The following is a 14,314-nucleotide window of genomic DNA, read 5'->3' on the forward strand; positions in this document are numbered from 1 at the left end:
TGCAATTCCTGTCCCCATCCCACTGAGGGCAGAGGAGTGAGTTGTTCTGTGGTATTGAGTTGCTGACTGGGTTTAAAACACAACCTTTTACTAAATCAAATTTTTAAAATAGTCAGGTACTAGGAATTTAGGTGATACGTTGGTTTTCAAAACATTTCAGAGACATTTCCATTGGCACACAGCAGAGAAAAGAATGTAAACACACATTGTTCGGTTTACTCTTAAGATGGCTAACACCTGCATACTAACAATTCTATTCAATAACCTTCAACACCCTATTATTTTTCTCAAATGCCTTAATATCTAATTTTAACTGTGCCACAGCTAACTGAGAATTTTCTCCTGCATCAAAGGCCTTGAGCTTCAACTAGGCCTCAGGCAAGCCTCAGTCAAGGTAGTTCAATATCTATATATAAATTACGTTTTCTTTTCCTAAGAAATTTAGCAACAATAAACAACTAGGTCTGCCTACCCATCAGTAGGACTTCAGCCTGGTTGGATGTTAGGGCTTGTCAGAAGGTTCTTAGCTTGTACCTTTGAGATGCCAAGATATTTATGAAGACAAAAGTCAGTCACCTCTGAGCCTGTAGAGTCTTGTAAATGCCTTGTTTGTTGTTGTGTTTGCTGGGGGGAGTTTTTGTTTGGTTTGGTTGGTTGGGGTTTTGTTTGGTTTCGTTTGTTTTTTGGGATTTGTTGTTTGTTTTAGTTTTGGATGAGAAGAATTCTGTGCTTTTATTTTGGAATGTAAACTTTATTTTGAAGAAGAATTTTGAAACTCGTAGGTTAAAATAAGGTGATTTTAGATAACAAACAGACAGTCACTATGGAGGTGTTTTGTGCTCCAAAGTGGAAGTATCAACTGGCATTTTGCATAGACTCACAACTGATAAGTTTGCATTTAAAGACAACTTCTTCCTGTCTTTTAGTCAAAGGTCAGTATCAAAAGATCTAAATCCTGCCTGTATTAGGAAAGGGGAAGTACTGCAACATAATTATATCACTGCAGTTGCCCTGGTGCTGCCTTTCTGAAGTCAGCCCCTCTCTTGCCTTTTTTGTGCTAGAATTAATCTCCTGCCTTGTCTCTGGAAGAGCAGGAGAAGACATCAGCCACAATGAGTTATCAGGGAGCTGAATTTCAGCATCCACTAACACAAAACAACAAACAAACTCCCATTTACAGAGCTCAGTTTCACTAATGGAATAGTTGTGGAAAGTTGACTCTTAAGAAAGGGGAAACTAAGGGATAGGAAATAGCCCTTATATCTTTCTCTCTCTCTCTCTCTTCCCCTCTGTTTTTTGAATAATAATACATGAAGTCAAGTGGGAAAAAATATTCTTTACCATATTCTTTCTGCATATATGTAAGATCATTGGAAATGTCTTGTGCAGTATATCCAGCTGCTTTTATGAGCTTATCTTCAATGTCTCTTTCAAAGTTAAATCCAACTAGACGCCTTTCTCAGTGACCATAAATTTAGTTTGTAAGAGAATCTAGAAGCCTTTGATACTGATATTGTGTTGCTGCAATTATTGTCCATGGTCCTGAGGTTATTCTAAAATAAAAAGGTCTGCATACTTTGCTTTTAAGTCAATCCCTTAGAGGCTCAATCAGTTTAATTTCTGAAACCTGTGCTTGGCAGTGAAGCTATTAAATTCTGCCTGTGTCAAGTCTGTGTATACTGGGTTCAAAACCCAGGTGCAATGTCATGGTCTCATAGTGAAGTTTCAAAAAGTCCCAAAAAAGGTTTTTCAAGAGTATGAGAAGATGTATGTGGAGGTGGGCAGTAAGTTAGGTTAAAAAAAACAGATCCAGAAGTACAAGGCACCGACCTTTAGGTTGTGACCACTTACTTCTTTAAGCAAGTTTTTTACAGGAACAGAGGCTGCATCTAGGAAAATGATCCAGGCAGCAAAGGGACAGCAAGTTGAAGCAGATGTAGAGTACATTAGCAGATTAATATCCACAGTTTGATGCACATTTCTGTTGCTTTTTTGGCAATATAAGTAAATGCAGTGAATTGCCTCAGAATTAATTCCTTGTAATTAGAACACAGGGAAAGTATTGCTGACTGTCCTGTAGGTTACCAATAGCCAGTGCTTAGGGTATAATGTTGCATCCAGTTTTCAAGATGAATGACAGAAAAACCTGCAGACCTTTCTCATCAATTCAGCATAAGTTTCCAGGACTCTCATGATCTTCCTCACTTTGAGATTATCTGCATTAGGTTTTATATGACGTTTGCAGGCTTATTTAATATCCTTCATTTCCAGTACCACAGACTCACATGCTCTACCCTCCTGTTCTATCAGACTGTCTAGAAGTGGCTTAGATTACTGTTATTATTTTGGTTTAGGAAAGAAACATGCTGTTTTCCTTCCAATTGCTCTCATAAATTATACTAGGAAATGTCTGTCAAGTAATAGGAAGCAATGGATCCTTGGAAATGAAAGGGACAGAACTGTTAAAAATAATCCACTCCTCAGTAATTGTGGTGTACATCTCCAAGCCCTGCAGTCAGGACCTTGAGCCAAACAAGAATAAGAGGTGGGTAAATGGAAAGAGGAATTTAACCACTGTGTTAGTTAAGGTAATATCTGTGGAAAATGATAACCCCATACTAATTTACCCTGAAGGACTCTGTGTAACAGAGGCCTGCCTTAAGAAAGATTTTAATGATTCTCAGTAATTCTTGAGTCCTGAGAAAAACTTAGTCCAGTGAACAACCATGGAATTCAATAAACATCTTCTTGAGGAGTTGCTCAGTAGTACAGTGGTCTTACTTGCCCCAAAACAGAAGTATTGGATTAATACCCAAAGATCTTCTTGAGTGAATTCCAGCAGCTCTGACCTGTCTCTCACAAGTAAATCCTAGTGACTGGATATCTGGTTTCTGTTTTTCAATAACTTTGTAACAGAAAATTTCTTGGCTGAGGTGTTTTCATCACTAAAGTGATTTTAAACATATATGAAGGGCTATCTATTTAAAAAAAGGCTTTCCTAAAGGTAATGCTATACCTGAAGATAACTAGTTGTGAGCCTTTATTGCTGTCAGTGGAAAAGACAAAATGCTTTCCAATCATCAAAAAAATGTAACCATTTGGTATTCAGTATGGGTGTGAATGGAATTAATTGATATATATTTCTTCACTCAGGTAATTGAAGAAAACATGAGCAGGACAGGCTGTTAGAAAAGGCAAGGGAATTGCATATTATTGCTATAGATGAACTGTCCTGAGTGACCAAACCGGTGAATGCAGCTGTGCAATACTGAAGTCACTGCATCCCTTGCAATAGTTTCAATATCTAGGACTGATGAAGATTTCTGCTTCTGGTTTTTTGCAGTGTCAATGGGTACCCAGATATCCAGAACACCTGCAATTTTTCACTCTGAGCTCTGTTATGGAAGTTGTTGGTTCCTTTGAAGCTTGCAGTTACTTTCTGTGAAATTAGTGAAAGAGCCTTACAGATGCCACAGTTGGGAATACCTGAAATAGCTCCTGGAATCCTGAACCTCACAGAGAAGGAATTTTTCTCCACTAGAGGAATTTTTATTTTAGTGACTGTAATTATTTGTATTGCATTCTCCTTGAGATTGTAAGTAAACACAACATGACTCTTTCTGGATGAAGCTGATGTAAATGCTAACAAAGCAGGGTAATACAAAGCAAATGTTAACCACATGACTGCATGCAACTGATGAGAGAGGTGCCCCTGATTTCCCTGAATTAATCTTAAAGATGGAATAAAGAAGTACGAGGCATTATTCTTAGCATGAGAAAATGCATCACTGAAATGATTTTATTATGGGAAAACAGATTTGCATTTCATGCTACTGCTTGAAATAAAATTAAAAGGCAGTTCTTGTATAAGTGTGTATTTGCTTTCCAAACAAATGAGATCCTGTTCAGTCTCGGTTCTCTTCTAATTCTCTCTCTTGCTGATGCAGATTGACCTTTTGCTCCAAAATTTAAAATCAAAATGCAGCTCCTCTCTGTGGACACAGATGGATCCAGAATGGATGTTAAGATACTTGGAAATAATAGCATAGTTTACATGCGATTGTACATAAGAGATATAAGGTCAAAGCAGCATCTAAATTCAGTTTCTGGTTTGGGGCAAGATTATACTTTTTCAGACATCTGATAAATACAGCATTGGAAGTTGATTTTTCATGTTCCTTCATTTTTTTCATTTCCCCAGTGTAAAATGATTTTGAGACATAAATAACTAAAAATACAGCAAGCAATTGTTCAGTGAAGCACAGTGTGTCTGGGTTTCTGAGGGCAGGCAACAGGCAGCCACGTTCACAAAGTGCTGCACGAAGGTCTTTCAGAGGGTGTCTACAATACATCCAAACCCCCCTAATTTCTTAATAATTAGATTCCAAGTAATGACTCACAGTGATGTCAGGGCTAAAAGTACAAAACTGTTTTGAGCTTGTGAGAGTTTTAGTGTCTCTTCCTCATGTTTTGACAGCTCTGACAATTTCTTATACTGCTTTCATGACCTTGTGTGTTGGTTTGGGTACAGCACTGCATGACCATTACCACAACTATAGCACTCAATTTTAGAGATTTGACTGATTTTGTGTTCATACAGTCTTGAAATGTGAAGTCTCATATTCCACCTTAAACCTGGAACTTCTATTCTTTGAATTCTATGATCTCTGGATGCATAAATGAAAAGATTTCTGCCCCTAAGCTGATTCATATTTTTCCATCTGTTTTCTTTTTCCTGTAAGAATGTACTCAGTATTTTCTGCATCAAACATTTTAGTTTCATTGTTATTAAAGCAGGAGTGAGGAAATACTCTTTGCTAACATAAATCTGAGCCTTACACTTCTCCATTTCCTTATATTGGCAATATTTCATGTGCCTTATATGCTTTCTACCACAAGCCCTGGACAGTAAGGATGGATGAGCACTGTGGATGGTCATCATTATTTCTCTCTGGCTTTGCTGCCAAGCGTTGGAGGAGCGTGTAGGATGTCTCAGCAATGATGTAGCAGATAGTGAGCCAGGGAATATAACAGATCTGCAACCAACTACTACTGAATGGATGTGGGAGGAACCTTTCATCTTGTGAAAAGTGGCTGAACTTTATTATTTTCTGGGGTGTTTTTTTCCCCTCCTACATGCTCCTCTCCCCTTCATTCCTGTAACAAATGCCAAAGCTTCATGGTGTGCGTATGAATTTTTGGGGAGGGTTTTTTGTTGTAAACACATTTTCTAGGCTTTAACTAGTTGTAACTACAAACTAGTTGGTTTCAGGCTGTGGGATTTTACTGCTGCATCCTCTATGCAACTAATTTTGATGCTCTCTTCCTCAGTGTTTAGTGCTTATTTATGTCTTTGCTTTAAGGTGTTTTTTTTACCAGAGTTTGTTTGCTTGTTTGTTTTTTGGTTTTGGGTTGGTGTTTTTTTTTTTTTTTTTTTTTTTTTTTTTTTTTTTTTTTTGCTATTTATTGTATTGTTCACAATTCTGTTTATAAAATTAATCCTTAAAACAGCACATTTGTGTAAGTGCCACATGAAAAAATTCACACTGAATTTGTCTCGGTGTGTTTTGTTCAAGTTGATTACCAGTTATTTTCTGGATGATCTGCTTAGAGCCAAGGTGTTAGAAATGCACTTTTTCAGAAATACCATTTTGGGTTGTAGAGCCAAGCAGATTTTGATTTGGTGTAGGAGTAGTGTTTCTTTTACAGAGTGTGGCTGGCATTTAAGATCTCCTAAGTAGAATAAAACCTTAATTTAATCGTTTTAAGCAATCCTGTGAGAACCACCCCTGTTTAAAGCAGGATGTCAGTACTGCACCACGTGCCACAGGCAGGGAGCAAAAGTGGTAAATTGGGGATTGCAGTTTGAAGGCTCCTGGCTCTCCAGCCTGCACCCAACCCAGCAGACATCCCTGACTCTTCTAATCAAACCCCTGAAAATACAATATCTCACCATCTGTTGTGCAGATTTCCTCAGGGAACTTCAAGAGTCTCCTGTGCATCTCAGGCTCTACAAAAACAGTATTTTAAGAAAAAAAGATATAAGTGAACAAAAAAAAGGCATAGAAGTAATCCATTTGTTTTTTGGGATGTTGGTTTGGGTGTTGGAACTGGCTTATTATTGAGGAAAACAAAAGATGTCTCCTGCAGAGTGCTTCAAATTGCACATTAGGCAAAATGGGGTTTTTTATCATGAAAAGAAAAGGGAAAAAACCCAGCCTAATTATTTCCATCTTCCAATCACCTCTGTCACACTCCTCTTGATTCAGTGACTTGCCAGAATTTACCCATTGGCACAACATTTGTTTTTAGACATGTCACTAGATTTCAAGCAAAGCTCTCTGGTGCATACAAATTATTCATTTAAGCATTGATTTGAAAATAATAACAATAATAATAGCAACATACAGTTCTTTAACAATTTGTCAGGAAAGCATTCAGTGCAGTCATTCTGGAAGCAGTAATTGTAAGCAGTGTCTATTGTTGACCATTCAGATTTGAATGACAGCAGAAAATGCAAGGCACAAATAAAGAAAAGCAGGAATTGAGTTGCTCGTTCTGCCTGGCATGCAGAGGGTCCCTCAAACAGCAGCTGCCTGCAGCAGCCACAGCCCTGGAGCTGATGTTGGAAATTGCTCCATCTCCACTGCTGCTCTGCAGCTCTTCTGTCCAACAGCCAGTCTGCACAGAGGGAGCAGCTCCCGTATTGGGGTTGGGAGAGCATTTTTACCCCTCATTGTTCATTAGCAGGGGGCAGGCAATCTCACTTCTCTCATGATCTGCAGCCTGTAAGATGCTAATACCTCAAAGATGCCCAGATGCTTTAACATCTTTTTCTCTGTAGCATTTAAACTCCAACAGTGTGCATTTGATTAATGCTTCATAGCTTTAGCCCTGACCAGTGCACCTGCGTGTTGTGATGCTTCAACACCTCTGCAATGGTGGTGCCCTCACATTTTGGATGGAGTTCTGCACCCATGCCTGGTTGTAACTTTACCCTCCTGCCCCTCACTTTGCTGAGGTCTCTCCTTCATTGTATCAGCTGTAGGAAGTTAATTATCCATGTTTCTAACTAAGACAACACCGAGTAAAGTTGTCTCCCAAGGACTGTCCTCGGCCTTGGTTTGAAACACTAACTTCAGTCTGTACAATATGTGGGGTGAGAAGGACCCAGTCTGTGTTGGCATAATAATTTCAATGCATAATTATGATAGAAGTGTTGTTTTGCTTCATAGCTTTGTGTTGGAGATATTTCAACAAATCCACTGTAAGGATTTAAACAGGAGAAAACTTTTCAGAAAAACTTGTGGAAAACCTTGTTAAACATGTTATCTGGCAACCAATCTTATACTGAAAGACCTGGAGGGAACCGTATATACATTATTCATTGGGTTATTTGCATTTACTGACAAATACTGCCTAGTACAGTTTTTAAAAGAAAGAACTCAAATGTAATTTTAAACTATGTTAAAGAAACATCATTAAGGTTGCAAAATTAAGCAATCAAACATAAAGTTGTCAGTGCAACCCTGATTCAGACCCCTTGTGTGTGCACATCATGACAGTCTTTAATTACAGGATCATATACTATTTTCCCCCTTCCCTCATTCAGTGAGCAGGATGAATAACACTCACTAAATGAACAGCTATTCAGTATTATGTTTTCTCCATTGTTCAGTGTGTGGTCCCATGCCTTATTTATGGCAGTCTATTGAAACTCTGCTGAAAAGGAAATCTAAATCTCCTCACAGGCGTTTTAACAGCAGTCACCACTGCAGAGTCTGGGAGCTTCACAAGTACTAATGATGACTTTATCTTCACAACAAGTCCCTGAGATGAAGCAGTGACAGCAACTCAGGGAAGCTGAAGCTAAAGATAAAAGGTCAAAAGTATTTTGCCAGCTTGTGGTGCTCAATTCAAGATCTGTAACATCTGATATTGCAGTGGCAGCATTGCAGTGTAACTGTTTGAGAGTAGTTCCTGTAAACTGAATTCCTGTGTCTGTGTTCCTGCCAATCTCTCAGCCTGGCAGCACCATTCAATTGCCTTTCTTCTCCTGTTCTCCTGGGTCTAATTTACTATGGACTTCTGCACTGCTCTCTCAGATGAGGTTCAGTGCTGGCACAGGTGTCACAGCTCTGTAGAGCTGTGTGTGTCATGGTTATGTGGAGGAGAAGATGGAGCACATCTGGAGAGAATGAGATTATGCAGAATTTTAGACTAAAATTTGGGGCTTTTGTTGAATGTGTTCCATTTATAGTTCTTCCATTTATAGTTTCTCCTTCAGGAAGAGAAAATGTCCAACACTCCCTTGTCTGTTCCTAAGTACCTCTGTAAAAGCTGCTCCTTTTCTCACTGAGATGGGGGAGAATTTTGGTAGCACTTTGGTTTTTAGCACCTCTCTCTGAGGAGTTCTCATCTAGCCACAAATGCAAAGCACCTCTTGCATTCAGCTTAATTTTAGTTAGTGCTGCTACAGTCAAGAAATTTGCAGCAGGCAAGGAAGGGTCTTCTTTGATAGAAGTCATCTTCAAAGTCAGGTGGCCAGAAAAGAGATAGCAGAGAAGAGCTGCTGCCCTCAAAATGTCACTGCCTGCCCCATGAACAATAAAATCAGAAACCTCTTTGGGTTGTGCAAGACAAACAGCACCACTGGCAGAATTAATGGCTGTGCCAGTAGCAGCAGCAGCAGAGGAGGCTGGTGTACTGTGGCTCAGCAGGAATTTGTCTCCTGAAATGCAGTGATGTATTTCCTCCCTGGGCTGAGACAGCTTTCTTCCTCCCAGGATTCTGTAGAAAAACCTCCCTTAGCACTGAGGGTGGCTGGAGAGGTGCTGGCAGGACTGGAACAGAGCTGAGCTGTGGCTTTGCTGAGCAGCTTCTCAAAACCTTCTTGGCAATTGCTCAATTTCTGGCTGTAGCCTCAGCTCTTCTGCTTATATCCTTTCTCTTAGGGTTCCCCAGAGTCTAAAAATGTGTGCAAGTCGCCTTCAAAGAGCACAGAAGGATAAAAAGTGTTCAAAGTGTGCATGTGTGTGGTGTTTCAGAACCTTCCTCATAGGTTTTTTATTCAGAAAGTGGCTCCAAATGGTCTTGTTTAAAGAAAATGTTTACTATCAGACTTTTTTATTTTTAATTTAAGGTTTATGAAAAGAACAAAATTCAGCAGGAACTATGTTGGGACAGCTTTTCACGTGTCTTTTGAAATACCTTCTCTTATTAGCTGACGAGTTTCTCCTGCTGGGATCATAGTGGGTTAAGCAATTTTAAAACACACTTTTTTTCCCCCTACAAATATAATTGAGAACCCTTAATTAATTAGCAAAAGAGGTTGCTGCTATGTTTTGCTCCAAACAAGGTAGAGAAAAGTTAGTTTCTTGCATCTGCTGGATGGCTGGTACTTGGTCTGGGACAGCTGTGAGTTCAGGGTACATCCTGCTTCATTTATAAGATAAACTTTGTTTACCTGCTAACTCCTTTTGTGGAGGAAAGCAGTGCAGAAGGAAGATGATATATTTGAGAGGTGGCTATTGGCACAGAGTCTCTGGAATATACTGTTGGAATTACATCTTGTAACTGATATTTTCAAAAGTTTAAATAATTTGATTTAGCTGCACTTTCATGCTTCAAATATTTCTAAGAGAGCTTTACTGTTTTTTGGCTGTTTAGTGACAAATATTTATGAAAGCCATATGAATGCTTCCAGGATTTGAAGTATTAGGAGCCACAGAGGGGTAAAAAGTTTACTTCTCAGCCAAGTCAATAAATGTTTTCTCATTTAAAAGAGTAACTGATGTATTGCTGGCAGTACACAAAGATTTTGCTTTACTGCAATGTATCATTTTTGTTCTTTTGTGAAGAAGGGGGTCTATTTAATTTGCTGTCTCAATGAAGAGATCTCTATGAATAACTGTGGGTGATACTGTGATACATTTTGGCTGTTTCTGTAGCAACCACCTATGGGGTTTTGTCTGCATTTTCACATCTCTTTCCAAGAACTGCTTTTTTTTTCCTGCAACAGTTTTGTTCTCAGAAGCGTTGCTTGTATTATTTTTATGTTCTTCATTTGCACGCTGTCTTATATGTGACAGTCCACCATGAAAAACTGAGAATTTGTTGTATAAATTACAGAAAGCACTATGGCAGTCATGGTGATCTTTAGTGATCCTTGCACTTTCTGGAATGAGTGGAAAATTGATTTTTGTAATTAATCTTCTTTTGAAGATGGTAATCTTATTTGATGAAATGTTACTTTTGCAGCCCCTGTAACAATTGTGATTTGTGCAGTGGTACAGCTCAGCCAACTCCAAATATAAGTGAAATTTAAATTGAACTTTAAATTGTGATTGCTGTTTATGTGCACTGGGATAATACTTCCCAGATGTTATAAATGGGCGGAGATAATATTTTTCTCTTTAAAATGCCTTTATTAATCAGCTCTTACAATGGTGGCTCAAGGGGTTTTGGCAGCCCGGTTCGCCCTTGAGGAGGAGGGTCCTGGTCAGCTCTGCAGCAGGAAGTTTAGCAGGGCTGGAGAACTCCTCCCTTGTCGGGAGTCTCCGAGAAGTTCTGAATTCTGTTTGTTTGCCTCAGGGTCTTAGGGTCTTACTCCTGGTTTGGTAGTTTTAAGTTACAGTGAGTTACAAAAACAGGACTAATCAGTTCCACTAATGCTCTAGGGTACACACAGCCTAGTATTGGTTCTTGTGGGTTTAAATTTTACTTAGGTTTATTTTTATAAGGGGTTTTTGGTGTTAAAAAGGGTCTCAAGATGCACCTGGGATTTCTAATCTGCATGTACGGGGTCGCCCTGGGGGCGCAGGGGCTGCAGAGGCTCTAGCAGCCTCATGGCAGTTTCGCAACAGTTATCGGTGAGCTGGTTGCACTTGGGGAGCAGGCGTCTCGGAGGTTTCGATGGTGGCGGGGAGGGTCTGCACTCCCCCGGCAGCTCTGCAGTGGGAGCGGTGTGGGAGCAGGTTTTTTTTGGAGCGGGGCAGGGTAGGGATATGCTGGCAGTGGTGATCTGGCGGCCGTCCAGCTGCTTGCGCCACGTGGTGGTTTTGCGGGCTTTGGGGTTTTCCGCGCCGGGCTCGGGCTGGGGTAGTCTTGTGCACGGCAGAGGAGCAGGGACAGCCGCGCAGGCTTTTGGAGCAGCGGCGGGCCGCCCCCAAGTTGTGCCACGCCGGAGCGGTGGCGGGAGCCAGGAGCCGCGGTGCCGGAGCCGTTTTGCGGCGGGGGTTTTTCGCGCCGGGCATGGAGGAGCGGCAGCACCAGGGAGCCAAGTGGGAGCCGTGCGGCACGCTAGCAGCCACGGGGGCTTTTCCATGGCCTTGGTGGCGGGCAGGCAAGCTTCCCCTCCCCCGGCCCCAGCGGCAGGCGGCCCGGTCCGGTGTCTGGGGGGAGTGGGGGCCTCAGGCGGTCTCCAGCGACCAAGCAGGCCCCCCCCACTGCCCCCCCCAGGGGGACCACGGAGGTGGCTCTTTACTGTTACATTACAAAATAAACATTCAAGATATTAATGCACTTATTACATAACAATCAAGGGTTTCAATTCTCCAAATTTCATTTTTTCACCAGATACTTCAGTGCTTGATAAATACTTGGCATCAGAACTTTTTTTTCCAGTGACAAAGGCTGAAAAATTCAGTATGAATTTTGATCTGTACACAATATAAGTTGTGGGGTTTGGTTTGTGTTTGTTTGTTTTCTTTGAAAAATGTCCTAGGTGTGTGAGTAGTTTTGCATACTTTCTGGAGCTGTAGTTTCATTTTGTCAAGCTTTTGAAATAGGCCTGAAGTCCCTCTCTGGATGATGGTGAATAATCAGAACATGTGCTTCCCTCTCTCCCAGTTCCCTCCTGCTCTCAGAGTCTCCATCCTCAGGCAGGAGGGATGAGGATTTGTACAGGACAGCTGTGCTGTCAGATAGAGCTGACCTTGTGTGGCTGCCAGAGCCCCTCCAGCTGCTCCCTTACACTCCTCCTGACACACATCAGTAACACAGGGGACAAAATCAGATAATAAACCTTGCAGCTTGAGAGAAAGGCAGGTGCATCACTTATCAATTATTGCCACAGGCAAAATGTAGTGGTGTGAAATTGGGTTTTTTAATTTTGGTATAATATTGTTAATAAGTTTCTGTAAGATTTTTTTCTACCCCCACACACTCCGGCTTCTTTTAAGTGCAGTCATTAAGTCACACAATAGGCTTGGGCCATCCCCAGTGTATGTCTATGACAGCCCCGGTTCAGTCGATAAGGATCTATTGTATCTTATCTCAGGTACACCCATGTACTTGATGGCTCTGGCCAGACCAGATGGCCAGAGAGGCCTCGGGTAACATCCCACCCCCTTCAAACCCTAAATGGTGATGTCACATCCCCTCCTGTGGGTCACTCCCCTCATTTGTATTCAGTTCCACCCCTCTTGATAAGAGCAAGAGAGACCGAAATGCGCTCTCTCTTGGATCCCTCACTCTCGGTGAAGCGTTGATTTAGACTTTAGTCAAAATAGATAGTACTGAGATAATGTAGCTAAAACTTCCCTTTTTGTTAACAGAAGCCAGACTGAAGGAACTGATAAATCATGGAAAGAACTGATAAAGCATGGAAGCTGTCAAACTAGGCTTTTGCATCCTGAATAATCAATAGACCCCATGAATACAATACAATCATAAATCAGTCCTGGAAAAAACAGGATTTAGCTGTCACTAACACTAAAGGTTAAAAAGTCAAAGGAGGAAGACCCATCTTACTTCATCATTTTGGGACCCCACCCTATAAAAAAGACCACCGACCCATTTTAAAGAACAAACTACACATGCTTAATGGCTTTTTAGGCTAATTACCATGCAAAGCGGGGAATGGGAGGTACCAGAGTTATGAATATGCATTTGTGTTTTGAGTATTCAATACTCCTGTACATAAAAGACCCTGTGATGATCTGTAATTTGTGGTGTGTTTCTGGGAGCTATCCCGCACGCTGCCCGGCGTCGTAATAAACATACACTTTCTAACTTTAAACTGTTAGAGAGTCTTTGTCCGTCATAGTTGGATATTGGTATTAGATTAATATCCATAGTTTTTAAATAAATCATCGGGACACACACTCAAGCCTCAACAACTTGGGCTTCTGCCCTGAATAAGCACCTTCTCTACTACCGATTGTGAGTTGCTCCTTCTCTGATTTCTGCACGCTTCTGCCGGAGTCTGGACCTGCCTGAAGTTCACCATATCACGACGAGCCCAGAAAGCCTGAAGGCAGTCTGGGACCAGTGACAGCAAAACATACCTGACTTGGGGAAAACTAATTTAATTTATTACCAGTTAAAGCTAGAGTAGGATAGTAGAAGCAAAGACAAAAACGGTAGAGCACCTTTTCTCTCCAGTTTGTCCCAGGCTGGGTCTGTCCCTCATTCCCACCCTCTCTGGCCCGGACCTGCAGGCACAGTGAGCAGAGGCAAGGGAGGTGGTTGTGCTGCAGGGAGGCTCTGCTGGGGCTGGGACAGCTCCTGCACCCTCCTGGTGCTTGCAGGGCTTTTCTCACACTCTTTGCCTCACTGACCAGCAGCATTTTGCCCTTCATTAAATACACTTTGCCAAAGGCACCACCACCAGAGAGGGCACCCCTGGCTCTCCTGCAGCCCCAGGGCCAGCAACGGGGCAGGGGCAACCCGGGACAGTAGCTGACGATACTTGTATTGGTTTTTCTTTTTCTCCCCCCTGCTCCCCCCACCCTTTTTTTTTTTTTTTTTTTTTTTTTTTTTTTTTTTTTTTTTAATTAAATTAAATTTAAACAAGACTTCCGCATTGATTTCCCCTCTGGCTGTACCCTGGAAGATGCCTTTGAGTGGTGCATTTGGCTCCTGTTTCTAGAGCTTTTCCTTGGCACAGGTCAGACTGTTGCAGAGGATGTTAGGAAGCCTGTCCTGACTTTCTTCATTCACAAGCTGTGAAACTAACTGGAAGCTTGCAGAAATACTTATGTACCCGCTGATATGCTGGTGATAATATGCAGTATTTTAATGGGCGAAGTCTCAAGTGTGAAGAATCACCAACTATAAAGACAAATGTGCAATCCAGTGCATCCTTTGGGCTCTGGCAAAGAAAGGACAATACTCAACATTGGTTTTCTTCAGTAGCTTCAGGTGCTTTAGCCTGGTATTATTTTTGAGGTGTTAATTCCTCTACATATTCTCTGTCTACAAATCATTCCCAAAAAACTTGTCTATGCATTTATAAAAACAGAGATCCACAGCAAGTACAGATTTCAGGCTCCAGAGCAGTGACAGCTCTCCACAAAGGGCAGGTTTTATA

The sequence above is a fragment of the Zosterops lateralis genome (genome assembly GCF_965231275.1).
Source record: "Zosterops lateralis genome assembly, chromosome: 21".
NCBI classification, from domain to species: Eukaryota; Metazoa; Chordata; class Aves; order Passeriformes; family Zosteropidae; genus Zosterops; species Zosterops lateralis.